Consider the following 17,110-nt stretch of genomic DNA (forward strand, 5'->3'; position numbering starts at 1 on the left):
TAGGAAAGCAGGAAGTGAATACATTTAACAGTTACTGATTGTAAAAGTACCAGATGGAGGGGTAGGATTTAATAAGCTTTGCTTCTTCCTACTCCTTTTGGACATGTGGAACTGTGAACTGATTATGTGATGCATTCAATTGTAATCTGATGCATGTTCAAATGAAATAAAACCATTACCATTACCAAATCGTCCTCGGAATGCCTTGTTTTTGTATTTTACTTCATTTAGAAATTTATATGCTCAAAAATTTTGGCTAAATATGCTTGAATATGCATTTTTCTGTAAACGATAGACCATACTCAACCACAAAACAGTATATGTTAATTTATCAATTTTTGAAAAAACATCATTAAGTGAAGCGGAAAATATAAAGTTTTTTCTCGTTTTTTTCTGAACACCTTTTTATTGCGCAAGATCTTGTGACACCCCATACTACTGTAAATACTAATAACTATTTCATATAATAATAAAGATTTAAAAAGTTGTATTTCCATGTGTGGCTGTTCACTACTTTCTGTGCTGTGGGGTCAAATTAACGTCAGCAAATCAGGAGGGGCGCTTAATGTCAGCTGACTGTCCAGAAAAGTGATGTCTATCACATGACTAAACCGCACTACTTTCGATGGAATTATTTAATAGATAGCGTAATGATCAACGTAATGGGCACCCTGGGTCATGTTGGAAATACGTAAACTACTTCTTAAGGGGGGGAAATGTAGTTTAAATACCAACTCGTCCATTATGTCGGTTTAAGGTTTAAGGTTCTACTGTACCTCCCTGGCAGTGTCCATCAAAGCTGAACATTGTTGCTTCTTTGTAAAGGAATTGTTGATAGAGCTCTTGCATTGGATCTCATTAATGTCCTAGTCGGTGAGCTTATACTTACTGTCAAACACACACACACACACACACACATGCCTGAGCACTACCCATCAATTTGGTCTGTCTCATTCATTATAAATCATGTAGAGAAAACAACAACTTAGCGAGTCGCCCTTCTTGCGGGCTCGGCTAACAAACTCTCAGCTATGCTGCTCACAACCTCGGACCGATCTATTTTCTGAAAGCGCACAAGCTAGATAGATGAAAGGGTTGCAGCTGTTGGTGCACAAACAACTGAGCTGGATGAATATTTATACAGACACACATACACACACACATACACAGGAGGGCTCCACTATGCAGCTTTGAGAGCTCATTCTCCTCCTCGTCCTCACAGCCTCTACACTGCTTCCCCACTTAAAAAAAAAAAACAATTTCCATTCTGCAACTTAGACACCATATTTCCTGCAACGCTGCCCTCCACTCAAGTCAACACCATGCCCTCAATCAATTGCCGGAAGCGTCGTCCACTTAAAGGCCACACTTAAACTAGATGCTTGCTCTACTGTGACTGATAGCACCATGTCTTTGGCGACATCTTTGCATCAATATACACACCTCACAAGGGTATGCTGGAGTCTATCCCAGTTGACTTTAGGCAAGGGGCAGGGTACCCCCTGGACTGGTCGAACTTCATTTTTAATTTAAATGAATTTTGATTCATGTTCATTCATTCATTCATTTTCAACCCCTTTTCCTCATGACGGTCGCGGGGGTTGCTGGAGCCTATCCCAGCTGTCTTCGGGCGAGAGGCAGGGTACACCCTGGACTGGTTGAACTTCATTTTTGAATTTAAATGAATTTTGATTAATGTTGTTTTTTAAAGTATACAAATAAACATGGCTGCACGGCGTACTAGTGGTTAGCACGCAGGCCACACCGATAGGAGACCCAAGTTCGAGTCCACCCTCGGGACATCTCTGTGAGTTTGCATATTCTCCCCGTGCATGCGTGGGTTTTCTCCGGTTTCCGTCCACATTCCAAAAACATCCTTCATTCATTCATTTTCTACCGCTTTTCCTCACGAGGATCGCGGGGGTTGCTGGAGCCTATCCCAGCTGTCTTCGGGCGAGAGGCAGGGTACACCCTGGACTGGTTGAACTTCATTTTTAATTTAAATTAATTTGGATTGATGCTGTTTTTTAAAATATACAAATGAACACGGCTGCACGGTGTACTAGTGGTTAGTAAAAGAAGTAGTAAAAGTCATACACACAAGAAAAAAACAAATGTAGCTAGACTCAATAGATTTTTGTGTTTTACTGTGTACACAAAAGACGTATCTCTCTCAGATAGTGTTCAGAAATCTGTTAGTGAGCTTTCATAATTCATAATTCATGATGTTGATTAGACAGCATGATGGTGTGCATTAGGTTGGCCACAATAAAAACGTCCATGGTGGTCCTGCAATTGAGTAATGAGTAACAAATGTATTATTTAAGTGTTATTATTTATTTGTGAAGATCATGATTAAAAATACTATTATGCAATATTATGACTTTATGAGGAAATACCCATGAAATGAGGTTCATGAGTGAGCATTGCAATGTGTGATCAGTGGGACTACATTCATGTTCAGACAAAAATTGGAGTGTTGGCTGAAAGATGCCGAGCGGTGAGCCGCAAATTGCTCTCCTCACACTATCCTGCGCTAACACGGCCGCAGACATTCATCAATTACCAGCCTTGCAGGAGCATCCGCAGCTTTAAAGGCCGCTAAATGAATGCCGTATACGCCGAATACGATATGGCAAAAAAAAAGTCCTTAACCGGGTGTATGAGGATGGCTGAGAGACGGGAAAGGGTGTCTTGTCATTGCAGTACGAGCAGTTTGGGTTTCATGATAATGGTGCAGCATTGTGCTCTACTTCATCTCAAGAAACAACTTAGTTCTGGGCAGTCGTCCATTACGGCTAAAAAGAGCAGAGGGAGTAGTTAGAGCTGGTTCTGACCTCGTTTTTGTCTTGTATTGCTTGTTAACCACACAGACAAAAGTACTGTTTGATATGAATTATACATTTGGCCAAACTCTGCATTCGGGGCTGGCAAGTAAGTGCCCCTATTGTTACCGTCTCCTATGGCAGGAACACTCCGACAGTAATCTCTCCTTAATTGGTTTCAGACTGGACTTTGACTGGTGAATTTCCACAAAGTCAGATTCCTTGCTTGTAAGTCAAAGATTTTCATAGTTACAGCATAGAATACTTGTTTACAAATACAATTTTTAACATGAGAGCCCTCTAGATGTATTCCCAAGAGGAGCTGAGATGTGGGCGGTTTAGAGTCGAGTTTTTGCTTGCCGAAAATAAAAAAACCTGTTAATGACCTTCTAAATACTTCTTTTAAACATTATTAAAGCCCTCTAGACATGAACTAACACCCCTATAGTCAACATTACACTCCTGCTACCAAATATATTGTGCCTTTTGTGAGATCATTCAAACCTGCAATAGAAGTTTGTTGTTCTGGCGATCTTACGCTAAGAGTACACTGGGCCGGCGCCAGTTGGTGCCAGTTCATGCCAATGCAATTTGCTGAGGCGCCGAGTGTCGCCAATAAGGTGCCTAGTGACGTGCAGTGGCTCAAACTGCCTCCCAACTGGCTCGTGGTGGCCCGTAACGGCGGCAAAAATTCAGTTTGGCGGCAAGAAAATTAAAAAATGTTTACAATTTTTGTCGCGCCACTTGCATCAAGCAATCAGCACAAAGTGTCCACCAAGTGGAACCAAATGTCGCAAACAATCCGCCTATTGGAATCCACTGGAATGTAATGGCACAAGCCAAGTTGCGCCAATGATGCTCGAAGTCCAGGAAGCCGGCGCCAGTTGGTGCTCGCTGTGGCGCCTAATGGTGTGCAGTGGCTCAAACTGCTCCCAAATGGCTTGTGGTTGCCCGTAACGGCAGCAAAAATTTAGTTTGTCGGCAAGAAAAGTTAAAAATGTTTAAAATTTTCGTTGCGCCACTTGCATCAAGCACTCAGCACAAAGTGTCCACCAAGTGGAACCAAATGTCGCAAACAATGCACCTATTGGAATCCACTGGAATGTAATGCCAAGTTGCGCCAATGATGCTAGGAGTCCACTGGGCTGGCACCAGTTGGTGCCAGTTTGCGTCAAAGATTATGTGATTGCCGCCAGAAAAGTTACAAATGTTTAAAATTTTCGTTGCGCCACTTGCATTGAGCAATCAGCACAAAGTGTCCACCAAGTGGAACCAAATGTTGCAAACAATCCGCCTATTGGAATCCACCGGAATGTAATGGCACGAGCCAAGTTGCGCCAATGATGCACCAACCAGTGGACTCCTAGCATTACTGACACCTCACAAATGACAATGGCAATACGCATATTTTTATTAATAATGGGCTGATTTCACCACCAATTGGCATGATTTATTCATGTTTTTGAGAAGTAAACGAGTGTAGCCGAGAAATTCGACAACTCAAGTGGACAATGAACAGTTCTGAGTTTTGAGCCGGGGTCGATTCTGCCATGCAGCAAGTGGCTAAATGTAACACGACCAGGAGGGAAAAAATGTCTGCCACATACTACAGCTAAATTTTAAGCAGTTCAAAAACCATATTTGTACTTTCTTTCTGTCGTCTGCAGTTTTCAGCAGCACAAGCAATTTGTGTTTCATAATAACGGCGGTGCAGCGTTGTGCTCCACTTCATCCCGAGAAACAACTTTGTTCTGGGCAGTCGTCCATTACAGCTGAAAAGAGCAGAGGGAGTACAGTGAAAGCTGGTTTCGACCTCAATTTTTGTTTGTTTTTTTTTTTTGCCTCGCATTGCTTGTTAGCCACGCAGACAAAAAAGCTAAATGTCGCTTTCTTTGACCACACTATCATTTATTAACAAGTATATCGCACAACACAGCTGGGTGGCGTAACCAAGATTTTAAAGTGCACACAGAAGTCTGGATGCTGGCCATTCGGGATACAGCCGCGGATGTGAATTCTAATTTTTTTTGTTGTTGTTGTAAACCATGCACCTGACGACTAGAGGAGACAACTGAATAGAGGCGTATACAACGGATACTGGGAATATGCTTTGTACTGATTCCGAGTCCCGCCTCTCACCCGAAGACAGCTGGGATAGGCTCCAGCACCCCCGCGACCCTCGTGAGGAAAACGGTAGAAAATGAATGAATTAATGAATATTAATCAAAATTCATTTAAATAAAAAAATAAAGTCCAACTAGTCCAGGGTGTACCCCGCCCTCTCGCCTAAAGAAAGCTGGGATAGGCTCCAGCAACCCCTGCGACCCTCGTGAGAAAAAAGCGGTAGAGAATGGATGAATGAATGAACATTAATCAAAATTCATTTAAATAAAAAATAAAGTTCAACCAGTCCAGGGTGTACCCCGCCCTCTCCCCTGAAGACAGCTGGAATAGGCTCCAACAATCCCTGCAACCCTCGTGAGGAAAAGCGGTAGAGAATGAATGAATGAACATTAATCAAAATTCATTTAAATAACAAATGAAGTTCGACCAGTCCAGGGTGTACCCCGCCCTCTCGCCTGAAGACAGCTGGGATAGGCTCCAGCAACCCCTGCAACCCTCGTGAGGAAAAGCGGTAGAGAATGAATGAATGAACATTAATCAAAATTCATTTAAATAACAAATAAAGTTCAACCAGTCCAGGGTGTACCCCCACCCTCTCGCCTGAAGACAGCTGGGATAGGCTCCAGCACCCGCGCGACCCTCGGGAGGAAAACGGTAGAAAATGAATGACTTAATGAACATTAATCAAAATTCATTTAAATAAAAAATGAAGTTCGACCAGTCCAGGGTGTACCTGGATAGGCTCCAGCAATCCCTGCGACCCTCGTGAGGAAAAGCGGTAAAGAATGAATTAATTAATTAATGAACATAATCAAAATTCATTCATTCATTCATTTTCTACCGCTTTGGGCGAGAGGCGGGGTAAACCCTGGACTGGTCACCAGCCAATCACAGGGCACATATAGACAAACAACCATTCACACTCACATTCATACCTATGGACAATTTGGAGTCGCCAATTAACCTAGCATGTTTTTGGAATGTGGGAGGAAACCGGAGTACCCACGCATGCACAGGGAGAACATGCAAACTCCACACAGAGATGGCAGAGGGTGGAATTGAACCCTGGTCTCCTAGTTGTGAGGTCTGCGCGCTAACCACTAGCCCACCGTGCCGCCCTAATCAAAATTCATTTAAATTAAAAATGAAGTTCGACCAGTCCAGGGTGTACCCTGCCCCTTGCCTAAAGTCAACTGGGATAGGCTCCAGCAACTCCTGCGACCCTCGTGAGGAAAAGCGGTAGAAAATGAATGAATGAATGATTCCGGGTCCCAACCATCGACAAAACCTTGGAAATGTTAGATGCTCAACAGTGCTGTGGTCTGCCGTTGTTGTTTAGTGACATGATTTAGGGTTTATAAAAGGAAGACCACGCTCACCTTGTATCCATCTGTGCTGGGTCAAGCTACCTTTTAAATTGTCCGCATGACGGCGCAGGGCGTAGACATAGCTCTAATTTGTCCGACCTGTTCCCGCTACGAGATTCACTGTAGCTCGGCGGAGGGTGGACGTGCTTCTCCTCTCCAAGGGCTGACATTTAATCCATGCCAATTTATCACCGCTGCGGCCCACCCCGTGTTGGAGCGGGTGGCGCATCGCCTCAGGGTGAACCTCCGGTGCAGACGTGGTGCAAATGTGCTTTTATTTTGTTGTTTTTGTGCATGTCAATGAGAATGATGTCAATGAAACGCTAAAAGAGAGTCGGGCCTCGTAAAAAAAAGGAAGACATTTTCTTTGTGAGGCTTTTATGGTTACGAGGTGGACGCGGGCCAAGATTGCGGCCATGCAGAAAGATGCAGCAAGTAATCTTCTCAACAGACAAGAGAGAGGGAGGGTGAAAAACACTTCTATGTTTTTTTATGGTGTTTTATTACCATATTTGCAAAGTTGCCCATATAGAATAGTGCATCTCTATTTGCTTTGAATGCACAAGGCCGTTATAGCGTCGCCGACGAGAAGTTAAAAAGGCTACACTCTCAGGGCTAAACCTGTCAACTCTGATTTCCCCCCCACCTCCTGCCATCATAAAAACATAGATGATTTTATTTTGTGTCTGTGCATCAACCAGATGGAGTTTTGCTCCTAATTCACTGCAGGCGGATGATCAAATGCGGTTCCTAAAGAGGTGGCACACCCGATTACAATCCTGCTTAAGGTCATAATCAAGATTCCATGTCGAAGGAAACACTACTGGCTTTATTCTCTATAATAATAATAATAATTTTATTATTATTGTGAGGATACATGGAAATGGTAATGTCCAAAAGGAGTAGGAAGAAGCAAATCTTATTAAATCCTACCACTCCATCTGGTACTTTTACAATCAGTAACTGTTACATTTGTTCACTTCCTGCTTTCCTAATATAGTTTAAGTTGGTTTTTTTTTTATTTTTTGTCCCGTACTGAAGTACTCAATCCATTCCATAGTTTGATTCCACATACTGAAATGCTATGGCTTTTTAACGTAGTCCTAGCATAGAAGTGTTTCAAATGTACTTCTTCCCTGAGATCATATTTCTCCTCTCTTGTAGAGAAGTATTGGCTGACATTTTTAGGGAATTGGTTATTTTTAGTCTTTAGTCTTTTTAGCTGTTTGAAGATTAACTATATCAGCAAGTTTAAGTATTAAGTAAATAAATAGACATCAAATATGAACAATGTACAGCGTGAACAGTAATTTGTACAAATAATTTAAATAATTTAGAATAAATAATTATTATTTATTCTAAATTATTTAAAATTTAAATAATTTAGAATAAATAATTATTATTTATTGTCTGTATTATATTAATAATATTATGAATTATTACAAATAATTTACATAATTTAGAATAAAGAATAATAATTTATTCTAAATTATTTAAATTATAAATAATTTAGAATAAATTATTATTCTTTATTCTAAATTATGTAAATTATTTGTAATAATTCATAATATTATTAATATAATAAATAACAGATTGTTGGCAATTTCACTGTTATTGTGTAATGACAATAAAGAAAGTCTATCTATCCATTTGTGATTTTTAGAAATAAGGAGTTAGTATGTTCTCTGTAGGCGGCATTATGAATTATCCTTACTGACCTTTTTTGCAGTACATTTAGCAAGTGAAGATTGCTTTCATAGTTATTATAATATATATTTCCACACAATAAGTAAGATATGGTAGAACTAGAGAGCAATAAAGAGTGTGGAGTGATTTCTGATTGAGAACATATTTTTGTTTTGTTCAATATTAAAATATTTCTGAAATAACATCAAAACTGCGTTCCGTCTACTACCTTTCTGCATTTTGGGTCCAGTGGCAGCTCTGCTTGATAAGGACTGGAAGGTCAGCGTCCCACCAGGTCCGACAGACGGTGCTATCTGGTCTCTGTCAAGAACAAGAACAAGTTTCGGTTTGCCCTACTTTTTTTTTGTACGATCCAGGTTTTCAACAACAGTTTGGCAAAACTTCGCCCCAGTTTTTTGAGGGCCAAACATTGAGAGTCATCCATCATACAATCCCAGCCATTTTTCAAAAGCCGTCTCGCTCGGTAATAGCCATTGTTGAGATTTTTTGACTTATTTTTCAAGACACACAGAATATTGTGTCCTTGGGCTATGTGGACATCTTTCATCAGAAGACAAAGTTTGTTTCTACCTTTTTTCCGTTCTTTAGTAATCAGCAGTACAACACTTGCAAGTTTCAGCAAAATGTCGGTTCTCTGTAAAACAAAAAGGGAGGAAAAGTTTTTGTGACAAAATATATTTCAAACATAAAATTCCACTTTGACACAAATTTTTACATATATACATATAAATATGACTGTAGGGGTGTTAGTTCATGTCTAGAGGGCATCAGTAATGTAAAACTACATTTACAAGGTTGTAAAGAGTTTTTTTATGCACTTAAATGTATAAATAATCCCATATGATAATCAGATAGAGAACTAATTAACCCTGATAAATGAGGGATTATTGTAGACCGTTTGACGGCATATTACACGGAATCAAGCACCACATTGACGATTGAGTGAGTGGTTAGCGCGCAGGCCTCACAGCTAGAAAACCCATGTTCAATTCCACCCTCGGCCATCTCTGTGTGGAGTTTGCATGTTCTCCACGTGCATGCGTGGGTTTTCTCCACAATAACCACAATGTCTATGACAATTATTAGAGATCTCTAGACATGAAATAGCACCCCTATAGTCACCTTTGCACACAACTATAGGATATAATTAAAGCAAAGCAAGCTGTAATTGGTTCCAGATCAAAATTTGTTGGGATTAACTTAACAGTGGGGCTGAACGGCGGACGAGTGGCTAGCGTGCAGACCTCACAACTAGGAAACCAGAGTTCAATTCCACCCTCGGCCATCTCTGTGTGGAGTTTGCATGTTCTCCCTGTGCATGCGTGGGTTTTCTCCACAATAGCCACAAGGTCTATGACAATTATTAAAGATCTCTAGACATGAAATAGCACCCCTATAGTCACCTTTGCACACAACTATAGGATATAAATAAAGCAAAGCAAGCTGTAATTGGTTCCAGATCACCTCACAGCTCAGAAACCAGGGTTCAATTCCACCCTCGGCCATCTCTGTGGAGTTTGGGTGGGTTTTCTCCGGGTAATCCGGTTTCCTCCCACATTCCAAAAACATGCTAGATTTAATTGCCAACTCCAAATTGTCCATAGGTATGAATGTGAGTGTGAATGGTTGTTTGTCTATATGTGCTCTGTGATTGGCTGGCCACCAGTCCATGGTGCCCAAAGACAGCTGGGATAGGCTCCAGCACCCCCCAGTGACCCTCGTGAGGATAAGCGGTAGAAAGTGAATAAATGACCTATCGTAAAGATTGCCACGTTTTTAGCAAAAAGCTTGATAAAATTTTGATATACTAAGTGTTCACTTCATATAGTAACAAGTCAATTTCCGGGTAAATTTACACAATAACAGCCAAGTAAAGGCTGGAAAAAAATTGATAGCATCCAAAAAAATATTTCTATCCAGACAACCTGCAAAAACAACTGAAAACACTATAATAGGCAAGGCCAGCCAGTAGTCCAGAATTAATGGTGTTCTTTTAAAATACTTATTTGCAAATGTTTTGGCCATAAACGACATCATCCATTGTTAAAAACGAAACAGCCCCAAAGTGATTTCAGATATTAAAAAAAAAAAAAAAACACCAATGCATTTGGCTTTTTCCCCACCCTCCTCTATCACATCCCCACTTCTTAGACTCCATCCTCATCAGTCTTCAAGAGGTCTGCCGTGCCCGTGACCCATCAGTTCTGCTCAGACCTCGAAGGGGTCATTCATCAACAGTCCACGCTGCAACCTGGGGATAGATTTCCTCTCCCCTCTTCCCCTGGCATCAATCACCTGCAGGGGGGCTACTGTGCATACTCAAGCAGGCGGCAGAGGCTGGGAGAGGCCAGGCAATGTCACCGTGCAGGCCTACAGGCTACTTGGGGAATAGAACCTGCCTGAGAGCCAACTGACTACAAATGAAATGGGCAATACATTGAAGTCAATGAAAGGAAAAACCACTGGAGATTTGTGAAAGCTCCAAGTCCACATTCTAAATGACTGAAAGTGTTGTAATTACAGCTGGGTGGTCGTTTACCTAAACCACAAAGATGACGGGGCATTAATTGGAAGCACTCAATTAATTGAGAGATAAATTAGCAATCACATTCTATATATAAATAACTTTTATAATTACTTGGAGTGCATAAGAGTGCAAAACTCGCCTTTTAGTGAGTCAACATTGCTTTAAAATCAACATTTTAAAGCGCATGCAGAGGTAGATAAGGCTTCCTACTCATGCTTCATATACAGCTACCGCCATCTTCTGGAGAATATAAACACTACGTCAGGAGGTTTAGTCATTCATTCATTTTCTACCGCTTATCCTCATGAGGGTAGTGGGGGGTGCTGGAGCCTATCCCAGCTGTCTTCGGGCAAGAGGCGGAGTACACCCTGGACTGGTCGCCAGCCAATCACAGGGCACATATAGACAAACAACCATTCACACTCACATTCATACCTATGGACAATTTGGAGTTGCCAATTAACCTAGCATGTTTTTGGAATGTGGGAGAAAACCCACCCAAACTCCACACAGAGATGGCTGAGGGTGGAATAGAACACTGGTTTCCTAGCTATGAGGTCTGCGCACTAACCACTTGACCGCCATGCAGCCGCACTGTTAAGTTAATCCCAACAAATTTTGATCTGGAACCAATTACAGACCCTGGTGTTATTTGCTTATTTGTTTACCACGCACCCGGCAACTATAGGACACTCTGTATTTAATTGAATTGAGGTGCTAGCTGGATGCATCTTTCATGAACATTTAGATCATGGGGGTCCACGCTTTTTACAAAAACAGCTACAAGCTACAAATGGCCCTCGGGCCAGACTTTGACCACCACTGATTTGGATTCTATTGTTGTGGATTTAATGACTGCTCATTGTTGAGACGTTTCTAGACATTTTTGTTTAAGGGGGATGCATGAACGCATACAATTTTGGTGAAGATCTGCTTAAAGATGTGGAATCTTTAACCAGAGCTTCTCCAAAATTGTAAGATCTGGTTAAATATGTGGAATCTTTAACCACAGCTTCACCAAAATTGTATGCGTTCATGCATCCCCCTTAAACAAAAATGTCTAGAAACGACTCAACATGGACACATACAATTTTTGGTGAGGATCTAGTTAAAGATGTGGAATCTTTAACCAGCGCATACAATTTTGGTGAAGATCTGGTTAAAGATGTGGAATCTTTAACTAGATCCTCACCAAAAATTGTATGCGTCCATGTTGAGTCGTTTCTAGACATTTTTGTTTAAGGGGGATGCATGAACGCATACAATTTTGGTGAAGATCTGGTTAAATCTTTAACCAAAATGTCTAGAAACGACAACAACACGCATGCACGGGGAGATTTGATGTCATCTATTTATTCTCCACATTATTATTATTATACGGGAGCCAGACAACAATATTTTGTTGGCAATTTTACTGCTGTGTTATTGTGCAATGACAATAAAGGAAGTCTAGCTATCTATCTATCTCCACACAGGGTGGAATTGAACTCCTCGCTGTGAGGCCTGTGTGCTAACCACTCATTCGCCGTGCAGCCCCCGCGATAATGACTAATGTAATTTTGATGTAATTTGTCTTTGATGTGGACTTGCCGTACATCCTGCCGAGATCTAATCCAATTGTGTTTCTCAACTTCTTGACCAAATTGCTGGCATTCCCATCTTTCTTTGGCCCCATGAAGTGTTATGTAGCAGTTGCATTCACTAAAAGATACACAGACAGCGAGTCAGCAAGGCATAGGGTTCTTTGTTAAAGCACTCGATTCAGTACAAAATAAATGGACTAGTTTGTTGCATGCAAAACTGAGACAGAGGGAAAATTTTGATACCAATTTAATCATGAAAAGTGGGATGTACGAAAACCGAAAGTTTGACTGTACATGTGAATTGAGGGGAAAAAAAACCGATGTGTTCATCTGCTGCATTCTGCAAACACAGCATCACTAAACCAGAGGGCAGCTCGGAGAAAAGTAGAACCAGAGCAAAGATGTGCAAGGCTTCTCAACCCCCCCTCCGGCGCCGTGCTTCCAGCGTGTTTCTAATAATAGTCGTGATTAATTAGGAGATTTAATTGGCGGGGAGTCGGTGGCGACTCTTAGCTCGGGCTCTTTGCTCATGTAGACATTTAGGTGGAACGACGTCGGGCATTGACTCAACAACTGCTTAGTTTCTTCTGCTTTGACACCCCCCCCCCCCCCCAAAAAAAATTCTTATTAAACTTTTCTTCCTCCACTCAGTCTCTTTCCACTTTGTTGCATCAGTGCCTCTTGCCTCTGTAGTGTGTCATTAGAGCTCCCCTTCTTTCTGCACGTCTAGGCTTTACACACTGTTGCTCACATTGTTTTGGATTACACCCATACAATTTATGTGGAGTATTTTTCATTTCAACATCACATAAAAAGAGATAAAAGCGCCAAACAAGTTGTGATAGTGACAGCGCCGCAGCGATATCAACAAACAAAACACGGGAAACCATCAATATCACTTACAATGCTGTTGTTTTGCACAGAATTCTACCTTGTACAGAAAAATGCCGGCGATTTAGTAGGATTTAGTAACCGGTATTCAAAAGGAAGTTGGTACCATTTTAGATTGCTCATTGTTGAGTGGTTTCTATTATTAGAGACCTCTAGACACAAACTAATACCCCTATAGTCACTTTTACACTCCTACCATGTAGGAGAGATAACACAGTACGGCAAAAAAGAATAAATACTCTATTTAAAACATAAATAACACAAACATGAAGTAATGTTGGGGTTCATTGACGAGTTTCAACTGTAGCCCATATTTTTATTGTTGCCTATTGCATCCTTGCGCCTCTCACCAAAAATTACAGTAATGCTACTGACACCTAGTGACCAGTATAGAATACTACATATCTCTAAATGAGTCTTTTGAATGCCTTATATTTGTACTTAGTTCATTTAACCCTTAAATTATACAGGCAGTTTTTAACATATAAAACGTTCTTAATAAAATAAATAAAAAGTTCTTAACATAAAAACTCAATTCCTGAGTGACACTTGCTTGAAAATGATTAAACACTTATCCAGTGTCTCATTCTAATACAGTTGAAGTACATTTGATACTACCCTCAATGACAGGATACCAGACTTAAGTTTCACCCTTATAATTTGCATTCAAAGACCGCGTCTGCTAATAAACTACCCTCCGTTAATGATTCATATTCGCAGGTCTAACCTCAGCCCCCGCAAAACACATCCATCCGTTACGCTGCGACATTTAAGAACATTTAAAAACAGAGGAGCCGTTCCACTAAACTGCCTCCCATCAAAGAAATATGCGCGGCACCAATGACCGCTTTTGTAATCTCTCAGCGCATCGTCAATAACAGATACCCAGCTGTTTTATTGGGCTCGTAAACAGGGATGATTAAACACTTCTTGATTTTAAAAAGGACCCCGCGGGTCGTTATAGTAATAATCATAATAATAATAATAATAATAAGCACAACTCAAAGGGGTCATCTCTCAAAACAACAGTGACTCACTTTATGTGAAGCGAAGGAGCATTTCAGGACACATCATAATGTCTCACTTCACCACGCTGAATCCAAAATAATCATTTTTTAAAGGCTTCTTGTCTAAAAATGAAAACCCGCTGCTGACCGCAACCCACATTACGCAACAGGCAACTCTACCAAAATGGCCGCAGCATTCAAAATAAATGGGGTTTAAAGTAAAAACTGCGGCAAGTTATGAGAGAAATCCTTGGAGTCATGATACAAACGTTACAAAACAAGTCATATTTGAGGCATTTTGAGTTTAAAATGAAAAGATGCAATCACGGTTATCAAAGATACACGAAATCCAGTGGTGAAAATGCTACAAAACATTTTGGTTCAAACAAGTCAAAGTCATTTTTGATGCAGTGTAAGTTTAAAAATATAAAAAGATGCAGCGGCTGATATCCGAAACACTCAATGTAATACATAACAGTGGAAAAAATGTTACCTGACCAGCAACCAGTCCAGGGTGTACCCCGCCTCTCGCCCAAAGTCAGCTGGGATAGGCTCCAGCATACCCCTCCAACCCTAGTGAGAATAAGCAGCATAGAAAATGGATGGATGGTATGAATAGCCAAAACGCTATACAACAGTGGCCATTTTGGTTCAAAAAATTACCTTGGAAGTCATTTTTATGTATTCTACACTTAAAAAAAACTAAAGTTATAACAACTATTACACAACATTGGATACAATTTTACACAAAAAATGTATTTTGAGTCATTTTTGTCGTGTTCTTACCTTAATAACGGGAGATAGCCAAAATATGCAAAACAACACAGGAGGGTGGCCATTTTGGTTGCAGACAATGGCTCCTAAAGGCATGTTTTAAGCATTCAAAGCTTAAAAACAGAAAATGCAGGTACTGTTATTCAATTATGCGACATATCACACAACAGTGTACACAATGTCACAAAAAATAAAATAAAATAAAAATAATTTCTTAGTGATGTATTTGAAGCTTAAAAACAGACACCTGAGTCACTGTTAGCCAAAATATTAATACTCATGTTAGTTAAAATAGTCAAAAACTACAGCAGGTTTTCACAAGTTTTAAAGCCTTATAATAGGATTCTAAAGCTTGTAACATATATATTCGGCATATTTTAACTGTAAAAGAAGAAAAGGTACAAACCTGTTAATGCTCACTTGAATCAAAATGGCCGCCCATTCGGTTCAAGACTCGTGTAGCGAAATGTACTTAAATTTAAGCTAAAATCTAAACACTGAAAAAACATAAACTAGCTAAGTGTCACGTCAGGGAGAAACAAACATGTTACAAAACAGAAGAAAAGCCAAGAAGTCGAGTTAGTAAGCAAACTGGAGCTGGAACCACAGCCATGATTGATGTTGTTGTGACGTAGGAGGAGTCACAGCGTAAATAGGAAACGCTTTAAATAGTGCTGCATTCAAGAACACTGGGATTTTTTCAACGTAACTTCCAATCAAAATGAAAGCAATCAAAATACTTTGTTACGGTATGTGTTAATTTCATACTAATACACAGTGAAACATATAATTAGCTGTACTGAATTGGATTAACACAGTTCACCGTGTAAGAAAGAAAATTCGACAGAATATTAGAAAACCCAAACTGGTAAACAGCCTGCAAATTGGCCTTGAGCCAACCTCCCTCAGGAATGAGCATGAAGCAGTCTTTTATTTTTTTGCATTTTACAACAAGAAGTTACCATAAAAAGCCTAATTGTTAATTCATGACTTTCTTTGTATCAGAAAGCATCTAAATAGGAGCTTGGTAAACTTGGAAAATATCAATTATTCAGTAGTTAATTCCTACCCTTCTGGTGTGGTATAAAGTTGTTTTATGTTTGGAACAGGACGTAATAGGAATAAAAAAAAAAGGACATTATTAGACTGCTGAAACAGTTGCAGTGGCTGTAGTCTTTTTTTTCCTTGCGGCTACTGCTGGAAGATAGAATTTTAAATCTAAATTTAAACACCTGTGATGCAGGAGGGAAAAAAGGATAATTGCTTATTTTCTACCAGAAGCCATTATAAATAAAAGGAATATAGCCATAGATATTTATCATTGAATACAATTACAGGGCAGGGGATACAAGTTCTTCTGTTGTATAGCTTTTTATTTCCGTGTGCTCATCATATTTAACTTACCTGAGCTGAGCTGAGCTGAGTAATGGTGCTTATTATTGCTGGCTAACACATTGGAAGCAAATGTATTTTAATTCTGATCTCCACCAAAACCATGTACCGTTGTCTCTTCATTCTATTTATTTCATATATGCAGTAATTAATTAATTTCCTTATTTATAGGGCTCAACATGTTTGGTTCCTTTCATTATATTTTTCTTTTTTTTTTTAAAGCGGAATCATGCTTCCATTTTATGCCAATGTTGCATATTTCCTAGAATTTTTATTTGAATTATTTATTTCATTTTTGTTTTAGTTCTTGTTTTTTCATGTCATGGAAGAATTACTTTAACCAAAATGTAAATGATTAATTGTTCAAAATGTTTATATATTTTTTCGATATTTTATATATGTTTTTTCGATATTTTATTTGTTTTAAGGCTGAATTATTTTACTTTCGAATTTTGTATTTTTAATAAATTTTTTTCATATATTTTAATTTGATTCAAGGTTGAATAATATTACTATTTTTTCAAATCTCCACCAAAACCATGTACCGTCGTTTCTTCATTCTATTTATTTCATATATGCAGTAATTAATTAATTTCCTTATTTATGGGGCTCAACATGTTTGGTTCCTTTCATTGTATTTTTCTTTATTTTTTTAAAGCGGATTCATGCTTCTATTTATTTATGTCAAGGTTGCATATTTCCTTGAATTTTTATTTATTTATTTATTAGTTATTTGTTTTTTCATGTCATGGAAGAATTACTTTAACCAAAATTTAATTTATTAATTTTAAAAAAATGTTAAAATTTGTTTTTAGATATTTTATCTATTTTAAGGCTGCATTATTTACTTACTTATTTATTTGGAATTTTTCATAATTTTTTTATTATATTTTAATTTGATTCAAGGCTGACT

The 17,110-nt window shown here is 39.3% G+C and overlaps 1 long non-coding RNA gene across 2 annotated transcripts in view; it reads right to left on the reverse strand.

Moving 5' to 3' along the window:
* Positions 1 to 17,004, reverse strand: part of LOC131103777 (uncharacterized) — a 47,602-nt gene extending 30,598 nt beyond the window's left edge. Inside the window, exons 1-6 of one of the 2 annotated variants that reach the window (XR_009119678.1) lie at positions 15,212 to 17,004; positions 14,818 to 14,918; positions 14,525 to 14,604; positions 12,146 to 12,251; positions 8,594 to 8,657; positions 8,232 to 8,323 (exon numbers count right to left, since the gene is read on the reverse strand). This is a non-coding gene — a long non-coding RNA (uncharacterized LOC131103777). The remainder of the gene's footprint in view (positions 1 to 8,231; positions 8,324 to 8,593; positions 8,658 to 12,145; positions 12,252 to 14,524; positions 14,605 to 14,817; positions 14,919 to 15,211) is intronic. The other variant, XR_009119679.1, reaches the window with a different exon arrangement.
* Positions 17,005 to 17,110: the final 106 nt, after the last annotated feature.

This window comes from Doryrhamphus excisus, chromosome 15 (genome assembly GCF_030265055.1).
Source record: "Doryrhamphus excisus isolate RoL2022-K1 chromosome 15, RoL_Dexc_1.0, whole genome shotgun sequence".
NCBI classification, from domain to species: Eukaryota; Metazoa; Chordata; class Actinopteri; order Syngnathiformes; family Syngnathidae; genus Doryrhamphus; species Doryrhamphus excisus.